This window comes from Balaenoptera physalus, assembly GCF_965194825.1.
Source record: "Balaenoptera physalus genome assembly, chromosome: 4".
NCBI lineage: Eukaryota > Metazoa > Chordata > Mammalia > Artiodactyla > Balaenopteridae > Balaenoptera > Balaenoptera physalus.
Genome location: NC_138891.1, coordinates 83,846,772 through 83,857,937, shown reverse-complemented (window position 1 = coordinate 83,857,937; position 11,166 = coordinate 83,846,772). Strand labels below are relative to the sequence as shown.

Here is an 11,166-nt window from a genome sequence, read left to right as displayed (position 1 = left end):
TGAAGTTGTGATTCTATGTTTATCGAATTATAAAGAAGTTTCCCAATTAGAAAGAAAAATGTCTCAAGGTAATTGAGTACTGATAAATGACAGCCCAAGATCTTAATTTCATGGATTTTCATAACTTTGAGTTTACTTAGTTTACTTACCAATGCCCTCTTTACATAGATGGGAAATTTGCGCCCAGAGAGGTGAAATGACTTGACGAAGAACATACAAATAGTGTCTAAGCAAAAATGTTGATGGTTACAACTTAAAATAATGATGATGGTGATGATGATAAATTGTTTTTGTTTTTGTTTTTACTTTCATAGATATGGTAACTAGATTACTAGAATAAGTAAACTGAATGGTTCGAAGATCAAATTATGGTACTGAAGTACATCAGTGTAAGTGCACTTTAAAACATAAGATCTATTCAAGCCAGCAAGGGTTATAGCTAGTCATTTCTAGAATTAGTAGGTGTTAGTCTAAAGCTACTGACAACTATTTTTCATAAATCATGATGTGATTTTGAAGACTTAAATAACCTTGGAAATTCTAAAGTCAACTAAACAACCTCAAATGGGTTTCCATAATCTCCACATCCTCTGGTTGGATCTATTTTACCCCGTCTTATAATAAGGGGTAACATACTGCCTTGACTATCAGCAGTTCTCAAAGTTGCCTGGGCTCTGGAATCAAAGGAAAGTTTTACATTTGGTCTTTTAAAACTATAGATCCCTTGGTCCCAACCCAGAGTTCCTTGACTGCAGTCTGGAATCTATATTTTTAATAAATTCCCCAAGTAGCGCTGATGCATCATTTGAGAATCACTGTTCAGAACATTCAATACCATTTACACTGACTTAGAGCTATTTATATATCTGTCTTTTCACCCACTAAATTTGAAAGTAGCGGACAAGGATTCATTTTATTCCCCACATTTGTTTATTTATTTATGGTCTGGCCCAAACAGTATTCCTTGTATAGTGATCTATACAATGGTTTAGAACCAAACGCATCTCAGTTTGAATTCCAGCCCTTCCACTACTAATTACATGACCCTGAGCAAATTATAAAACTTCTGTGAGGCCCAGTTGCTTGTATAATTATATACACATCAAAGTAAAATATAAATAAGTAAATCATAACAATATGAGTTTTTGATAAATGGTAACTAGTGGTTGTAGTGAAGGATAGTGGTATTAGCAGTAACAGCAGTAGTAGTGACAGTATTAGTAGTACTTGATCAATAAATACCTTTTGATTTAACTAAGGAAGAAACTAAAACAATCTATATATCAATAATCTAGAAGAAATAAGACCCTCTGCAATACTAAGACCTATATGAGGAGTAAACAGTGCCGAGTCATTTAATTTTCATCTCAGATAGAGTGGTCAGCCATGTAGAAAAGGGGAAGCAATAGATGCAGCCTATCAATCAGTAATGGTTTTGATTCACTTCCATTTGGCGTTCTCATCAATAAGGTGGTAAAAGCTGATCTAGATCCATGCAGCTAAAACCCTTTTGCTACATCACTCTAAATCCCCCTGTACATTCCCATTTCTCTCTCTGCACCCCTCTCCAAGAAAAACAAAACTTTTGAAAAAAAATTACCATTGTACCAGATCATTAAAGATGTATTTATATGGGGATTGGGTACAGATGGCAGTAAAGGGAGTAGGTCAGGCAAAAAGTCCTCCTTAGAAATACTGGCTCAGCAACCTTGATGGTCTCTGGACTTCTCTTTGTCGTCTCTAGAGGATATGATAGAACACCTGAGTATTAATACCCTAAGATCCAGTCTAGGAACCTGGACAGAGTCAGTCCCCATGTAGAACCAAACATGACAGCTGGTGGCATTTATTCCTCCTGGACCACGCTCACCTCTTTCCCTCTTTTCTACTCTGAGACCTTATTGACTCTCTCCCCTGCTTCCTTGCATTTTTTCATAATACTTTCCGTTTCCCCTTCTCCATGTTTTTCTCCCATTTTCTATGCCTTTTAACCTTAACCTATCCACAATTCTCACAGCACTTCTCAGGTACACCAGAGCACACAGGGCCTTGCAGCTGTCTATACTCCTCACAAGAAGCAGTGTGGGTCTCCAGACTCACACACACACACACACACACACACACACACACACACACACACACACACACACACACACAGAGCGGAGGATTCTTCTCAGGAACCTGAGGTCACGGCAAGGATGAAGTAAGTCACAATAATACCACAATAAGAGAATAATAAGGTTATTATACAAATGATCTTTAAAAAAAAAAAACACCCAACATGTATCTTTGCAAGCATGTGTATGTGCCTGTCTTTTGCTGTCTTTTGATCTGTACGTGCCTGTCTTTTAATCTGTACACACACAACTAAGTCACAGAATATGTACATTTCACTCATTCCACTGCTCCCCAACACAATTTTATCTAAAATGTGATTTCCCACCTGATTTTGCAGTGATAGTCTTAGTCAATTATTAAGGACTTAACAGAAACAAAGACTCTGAGCTCTTTGAAAGAAAAGCATATTCTAGTGAGGACCCCATAGCTAAAAACAACTTTGTGTGTATTTTTTTCCTAACAGTCTCAGGTGTACTCCTTAACTTCCTGATTTGCTTAACCCATGGAGGCCTGGCCATGCGGACAATATATTACTCCATGACTTTCTAACTTGTCCTTCATCATTGCAGCTTTATAACACTTTGTAGTGCTCTGCTGGAGTCACATGAAACAAAGTGTGCCCTTCTACTGATGAAACTTTGCTGTCTGTGGCGATATTTTAGCCTGCTGCCTGGATAATTACACGTGTAGCTCACATTAGAGATATAGAGCGACTTGAGGCAGATGCGTCCAGCCTGGCCACACAGGGCCCTGCACTGATGTGATGGCCCCCTGCCATCATCGGTCACTACTGAAGTGGCAGCTGCATAATCTCGCCCAGTTCTGCCCTCTCAATAATCATCTAGTGCTGCCCGTGTTTTCTCTCCTTCAAGTGAGGGCAAGCACCTTCTGCCCATGGGGGTTGGGCACAGATTGAGACAGGATGTCATGTGCCTTAGAAAAGTCAAGTTTGGTTCAGAGGACTCTCAGGGCAAAGAAGGGTGAGAAAGAAAGGAAAACTAGCATTTATAAAAACTCAGAAAGGAACAGGCCTTGAGCTAAGCACTTTCACACATTTCATATAACTTAATTCTCAAAATAACCCAGTAAAGAAATGAGGCTCAGAGAAGTTAAGATAATTGCCCAAGGTCACCTAGCTAGTTTGAAGCAGACCTGGGACTAGAGATCAGGTTTCCTAGTTCCCTATTGAATGTTCTTTCTACCAAAATGTGCATAATAGCATTTGTTCCATTTATTCACACATTCAATCAACAGAGATTCATTTTTGTATGGTATGATATTTAAGAGCCAGGTTCTAGAGTTAGACTGAGTTCAAATCCTAGCTCTAACATCTACTAATTATATAACCTGGATAATTTTCTTACCCTCTATATACATTAGTTCCTTATGTGTAAAATGGGATTAATAATAGTATCCACCTCATAGAATTGTCATGAAGGCCAATAAATTATCCATGTAAAACCCTTAGCACAATGCCTGAAACATGGCAAAGATTTCACGAAACTCCTGATAGAGCTCATAGGCTCATGGGGAAGACAGGTACATAAACAGATAAATTACACTAAAATATGTCAAATACTGAAATAAAGTTTAAAAGAAAATGCTGTGGAATCTCAGAGTAGAATCCCTGCCTAGCACCTCCCATCCTGTAAAATGTGAAATGAGCCTACCTTAATAAAAGGAAAACAAAACTCACAATGGTGTCTATGGAAACTGGCTGTGCCATAAAATAGTTATGGGTCTAACTGGTAAGACAGATAAGGTAGTTCCAGGGGCCATTTTGTACTCAGAACTCTCCTGATTGTTTCTGGAAGCCCTCTGGGGTTGCTGTAGCAAAAGCTTAGCTTGACCATTAGTGCCGCTGTTTTTAGAGCTGTCAACATTTATATAGAGCTGAACTCATCTTATTCAAACATGCCATATATAAGACCTAAGAATGAATCATTTTCCCTTAAAAAGAACCTCACAATTCCCAGAAAATGGAAAGCAATATAAATTTCTAGTTTTTTTGGTTTAATCTACTAAATGATGATATTTAAGCAATATAAATCAGATAAAAATATCATTGACCCTTAAATAGAATGCCCCTCAAGTATTTCGCTCCAATTTTCCAATTTTCTCTCCAATATTGTGCTACACCAGCTAAACTGAATGATTTGTAATTTCCCTAAACAGTTCTTCAAGCTTCCTGGCCTCCAGACTTTGCTCATTCCAGCCCCTCCATCTGGATTGATCTTAACCATATCCTAATCTCTAGCTCTCAAAGTCTATTCACCAAGCCCCCAAGAGTCACCCAGATGCCTACTCCTTCCTGAAGCCGCTTTAAAATATCAAATGTTTCTCCAGATGTAATAGGGGCCCAGTCTCATCTACATTGTCTTTTTCCAAAGCCCCCTGGTACTGTACTAGTTCTAGATAGCTTCTTAAACTGAGACCCACAGCACGTGGCATACATTTTTAAAATGTAGGGGCAGGGACAGAGTCAAATGGAAAAAAAAATATCTGTTAAATACCTCAGTCAATCAATTTAGTATCCATTATATGACAAGCACCATAGAGAGTTCTCCTGTTGGCTACAGAAGAAATAAAATATAGTATTTCTGCCTTCAAAGAAGTTATGCTTAAAGAAATGAGACATATACCAAGAGAACAGTTAATTTCAAATGTAAATATAAGATAATAATAGCCTCTAAAATTTTGCTGAGTGTTTACTATGTTTCAAGAACTGGTCTAAGTGATGAGGTGATATCTTTATCTATCTATCTATCTGTCTTTCTTGTTATTATTTATCTACCTGCCTATCTATATCCTCATTTTATCCTCTCCATAACTCTAGGAAGTTGGCACTATTATTATCTCCATTTTATTGAGGAGAAAATAGAAACACGGAGCCATCATTCAATTGGTAAATGATAAAACGCTGACTCCAAAATTCATGTCCTTGATGTCTTTGGTCTATGACAAATAGTTAAATTTTGGAATTCTGAATATAGGTCCAGAAACTAATGGCATTTTGAGGAGAAAAAAGTCAGTATATTCAAATAATTAAATGCTGTAAGAGTAGTGATCCATTTGACAGACAGAATTAACGCTCTGAATGATTTCTAAAAGAAACGTTGACTCCCAACCGGTATTCTATCAGCCTGGCACTCTTTCCATGAGAGGCAGGAGGAGTAGAGAAAGGGGAGAGCAAAAGGAGTGAAAGGCCGAGTTTAAGGCTCAACATTTTATGTCCTAAGCTAGTTGTAGGCAAGTTCCTTTGCTGAGACAAAATAGTGTTGTATAGAATTGGTGCTGGGGGAGGATTAGAGAATCATGCAAACAGTAATTTGTAAGCTGAATCCATGAATTATGGCCCATTTTTCTTTAAACAGTGATATTCATTTAATGCCACCGGAATATATGTGTTTTACAGAAAAGTCATATGCAAATTAGACTAAATTTACTATGTTTCTTTTCCTCTATAAAAAACTGAACAGATTAAAGATTGAGATTTCCCTACAATTTGGGTATACACATTCCCAGTTGCAAGTAGTATAATAGTTTGTCAGCCGTGTTGGATTGATTAGTTTCACTATGTCAGGCATCACCCCAGATTCCCCATTCAGTAGAGCCCAGTAGGGAGGTGGATATGTGATTTTCTTTCTATTCTATATCTTAAATCAGAACCATCACTATTCATATTACACATGGAAATCCAACCATACCAGCTGGCAAAGAACTGGGAAGGACTTGCATGCACCTAGCCAATTCACGAAACACAAATGTTATAGAACAAAGTTTGTTTTTAATCAATTTTTTTCCCATTTAAATAAACATTAAACAGAAGAATATTAGCTGGAGAGTGTGTACATGAGAAAGAAAAGGGATGTGTGTTAAATTCATCACCTCCCTGTGGATCGGCACCCCTCTAAAGGTCAACTCACTAGCCTCAGGTTTAATTCCCTTTCTTGCTGCTACTGTTCAGAGGTAAATGCTCGTTTTTATTAAAAATCAAAAGCACAGGAGCTTGTAATCCTCTAGACTCAGTTTTTTTTTTTTAATAAAAATGGAAAGTTTAGCTCAAAGCAATAGCAGCTAAAATTAGAGTGAAATCAGCAGCTGCTCCCCAGGGAAAATGAAAAACCAAAGGTTTGGTATTTTTGACTACAATTTATGTTGTATTTTTTTTTCTCCTTTAAATTTGGAAGACTTTCCAAACATTTGCATGTGTCAACAAAACAATATTTTATGTTTGTAACCCCCAACCTGTATACCTCCCAAATAATGTCAGACACAAGCCTTTCAGGTAAAATGTACAAGAAAACTGCTATTGTGTTTTCAATGTCATAGCATAGCCCTTGGAAACAATGGCAGCAATTAATAGCATTAGCAAGGCATTAATCTGTACCTCCAGCTAAACTTTCCTGCATGTCTCCCTTCGTACAGTTATGTCAATACACATGACAGTTAGCACAAACCAGAAGGACTAGATTCTCTGAGGATGCCGTGGCATCCAGCTGGTTGTGTTGCTCAGAAAACATGGTCAGAATGGGTCATGAATCAAATACTGAGACAAAGCTTAAACGTCATTTATCCTCACTCTCACCTGCTTCTCTCTACCCTGTTCTCTGCTTCATTTTTTCCACTGTTCTCTTGACACTGGATGTTAACTAAACTTACTGTGGTAATCATTTCGCAGTAAATACATATATCAAATCATTATGTTGTACACCTAAAACTAACACAATGTTATATGTCAATTATGTCTCAAGAAAAAATGATTTTTCTCTCCCTCTCACCATTTACCATTCCAAACCAACCCTTATTATAGTGACAGCACTAGCACACGCCTGGCATATCATAAGCAAGCAGTGAATAGAATCCCACACCTAGGTAAACTTACTCTCAACATTTTTTCCTTCATCTGTCTTCAGAGTTTTCTCTTTCTGCCTTCAGGATCATGGTGAGGGCATCTAGGATGTACATTTTTCTTCCAACCTTCTTTCATGCAAGAGCTTCCTGGCCCAAACCTGCCCCTTTCCTCTCTCAATGACTTCTTTGTGAGGATGTCTTTCCACAGGAGACATTAAAAATGGAAATCTCTCTACTTATAGGAGCAGGTTTAATCACTGTGACTACAGAATGAATAGCCATGGTCATCATTAGTCGTTCACCTTCATCAGGTGCTTTTTATGGACCAAGTTCCATGGGAGGGGCTTTTCAGGCTCTTTCTCACTGAATCCTTACAACAACTCTATGAGGCAGGTGCTATTATTGATGTTGTACTGCTGAGGAAATGAGCTGAAAGATTAACTAGCTAAGGTCACACAGCTAGTAAGTGATAAATGGAACCTGGGTTCAAATTTAAGTAACTTTGACCTTCACTCTTTCATATCAGTGTTAATGTTGCAGACCTCCTCTCCTTCTCACGCACACACACACACACACACACACACACACACACACACACACACACACACACAGAGTCATTCTTAGGGCCTGGAGAGAAAAGAGTAAATGGCTTCTGAACTTCTCCTTCTCCCCCAAAACCAACTGATTGGGTCAAGTCTGGAGCTGGTGGTGAGAGAGGGTTTGGACTCTGAATTTGGCCTGTTATTTTCAACAAGTTTCCCTGATCTGAAGCCTAGGTCAATTTTAATAGTTGTTTTCTAAAATTCATTCAGTCTATATAGGATTAGTGATGTTCAATTAATATGTGAAATAATGACACTAGAAAATAATTTGAGAAGGACACATGATGAATGCAAAACCATTTCAAGGGAAGACATAATATTTATAGGACAATAAAAGAGACCTGTAGTTACATCATTCACTGAAGCAAAGCTATGTTGTAAGGGTCATCAACCCATATGTTTTATAACATAAACTGATCAACCAAAAGGGTTAGGAGAATATTTCCCTTGGGCAGTACAGTTTGGGATAATTAGACACATTTGAGGGATTTTACACCTTTCTCAGTCGCATTCTACACTAGCCATTTTGAAAACTGATAAACTATTGGCCACTTCTGGTATAGTAATTTTATGATCCAATATAAAAATAAATTTTATTGTATTATTGAAGTGGCCATAACCATTCTATTGAGTTGTTATATGGAAATATGCCTGCCTCCTTTATATGAATTCAACAAGGGATATCCAGATATTTTTCTTTAGGCTCTGCAAGTAGACTTATGCTTTCTTAAAAAAATAAAATATTAGTAGTAGATGGATTCTTGGTAAACAAGTCACATGAAAACACCACCCCGTCTTAACACCACTTGACTATGTTTATTTTATTTTATATTTGAAGGCAAGCTGTTTACTCAGAAGATTTTAGCCTTATATATTCGGGCATGCAAAATTTTTGACACTGACTGTCATTTCTTTTGACAGATGGTAACTTTAAAAGACTTATTTTAGGTCAACAAACCTTCTTAATCTCCAAACTCAGGGGAATTTGCCAACTACTTATTGGATGATATTCTTCTTATCCAAATCTTTCAGTCTTTTAATCTTTATTTCTGCCAGTCTTCTTTTCCCCCTCCTTTTCTCTCTCTATCCCTCCCACCCTCCTTCGTCTGCCCTTCTCTTGCCCCATTCTCTGCAAACTGAATCAGGCCAGCTAAGGGTACAACACTCGTATTTTTCAAACCACGAATAGAACCAACTTCTCTGGCTGTGTGTGAACAATAAGTACTCATCTAGATTTGACTGAGCCAAGGAAAACTGGCTGCTTGGTCATCGTATGGGTTTTAATCTGTATACGTTGGTCACAGGGTAGGTTTACCACAAAGAACAGGGTCTTATTGTAAAGATATGCTGTCTAGTGAACCAGGAAAGACTGAAAACTCTAAAACTCAGTAAGAGTAGAAATTAGGACAGAACAAGGTTGCAGGAAGAGCAGGAACTGGTTAATATGTGTCTACCACAAATGTGATTTAGTTACCCGCCACAAATCTCCATCTCTGAGTACCCACTTCTCTTCCAAGTGCTAACCGGACTGTGAGTTCTCTCTCCTTACTTTGGAGCACCTTCTTCTCAACTTCACAGCTTCTGCTTAATCACAGGTTCTGTTTTCTCACAACTTGAGCTACTTATGACAATAAACTTATGGATTCTCTGCATGATTAAGCTTCAATTTCCTTTGCTAACTAAGCCATTTTGTAGTAACACTCCTAACACAAAGTGCTGAGCAAATATCTTTAGCTCAGTTTATTATTTCACATGGGCTATACCTTAGGCTAGTTAATAGATTCATATCCCAGTTGGCAGACACTCACTTCAGTCAGTGAACTGTGGTACGGTCGAAATGAGAATAGTTTGGACAGGTGGGCAAAACCTGATAACTTAGTTTCTCAGCAGAGGCTGTAGGTGAAGGGTGGAACAATTTCCTTCAGATGGGGTTGTGTTCATTGCAGGCAGCATGGTGGAAATGTTTAACTGAAATATTACAAACCAACTATGGAGAGAAAGCAAGATTTTTCTACCACCCTTTTCCTTAGATCACCTGATCTGGATATTTCTGTACCTATGTAGATTTTCTTTCTTCTTGATAACTTTCCTTATTTCTACCATCAGTAAAGGACAGAGCCATTTATCTCAGATTCTTAGGTCCCTGGAAAAGTAGAATCTTTTTCTACCTAAGGTCTATTCCACCATCTCTTTAGGTTGAGACTAACTCTTCCAACAGGTATGTAGACTCATTTGCAGACTCTTACCATGGCCCTCAGAAATTCTTAGAACATACTGTCCTGCTTTCTGAATACAGAGACCACTCAACTGCTTCCTTTAAGACATTCTCTTAGCTTTGACTTCACCACTTATTGCTTATGAAGATGTAAAAACTGAAGATCCAAAACAATCTTCAACCCTTCTTCCCAGGGTCAAACTGCAATTATTCAAAGAATCATTACACGGCCTTTGGGCTGAGACATTGTTCTTTTCACAGAACACTAACACAGTTCAACCAGTAATGATTTCTCTGCATTGAGGTCACCTGATTCTTGTAAAGGCCAGGAGAACTCCTGCAATTAAAGATAACTCCTGCAATTAACATTAGAGGAGGTGCTTCGGTATTGTTTATTTGATTAATTTTTTGTATGCTTGTCTAGTGGGGAATTGCTATTGGAAAGTAGACATAATTGATGATAGTTCTTTCTGAAGTTTTTTTTTTTTATGAACAAACGGGACAGTTTTCTTTCTAGAGTATTGTAAGAGTATTCCTTCTAGAGGCAATAACAAATTTGAAGGTGTCATGACATCTAATGTGGTCCTGAAATTCTTCAATTTTCTGTCTATCACTGGATATAAACCACAATGATATAATACTATTTCTCACCTCCTTACCCATCTCAAATCATCAAACATAAATTCATTTATTCACTCACTCAGCTAGTACTTGTTGAGTGCCTATTCCTGTGTCAGGAATTGTGGATACAGAAAGATACAGTTCCCGCTCCTGCCCTCACAGAACTTAATAGCACAGTCTGCCTATTTTTCTTCTTGTTTTAAAATATCAATAGCTACCCTATAGTTATTCTGCCTAAAGTATCACTAATCTCCAAATCCACCTTGAAAGGTAGTAGGATCTCTATTCAATAGGTGAAAAAAATGAGGTTTAGCTAACAAACCAATTAGCTTAAGCCCATAGGACTGGAAAGTTGCAGAATCAGGATTCAAACCAGTCTGTCTGGCTTTAAAGCCACCCTTATTTCAGTTCATTGCACAGCCTTCAAGATTAGTGAGCATCTATCATTTGCATATGTGCTAAGAATTAGGGTTCTAAAGATGCGTAACTAATTGGCTACTATCTTATCTTTCACAGTCTATTGAAAAAAATAACCTATATAAAAGTATGTTCTCCCTTTTATTGTTATTTACCTAAGCGTCATTTGCGTGATCTAGACAAAAGTGTTGCTTTAAGTCAAATCTCATCTTTGAACCACTGCTATGAATCACTGCTCAGGGTTACTACTCTCAGGATTAATACTCTTCTATCTGATTTAGGCAAGTGAATGGGGTTACTTGTGGAATGGGTAATAAAGCATTTTGGCATCTTTGAAAA

The 11,166-nt window shown here is 37.7% G+C and overlaps 1 protein-coding gene and 1 long non-coding RNA gene across 3 annotated transcripts in view; one reads left to right on the top strand and one right to left on the bottom strand.

The window, feature by feature from the left end:
* LSAMP (limbic system associated membrane protein) overlaps window positions 1-11,166 on the bottom strand; it is a 640,478-nt gene that overhangs the window by 520,383 nt on the left and 108,929 nt on the right. The gene's annotated exons all lie outside the window — the stretch shown is intronic.
* Window positions 1-11,166, top strand: part of LOC309659893 — a 53,746-nt gene that overhangs the window by 21,010 nt on the left and 21,570 nt on the right. The window lies entirely within an intron of this gene.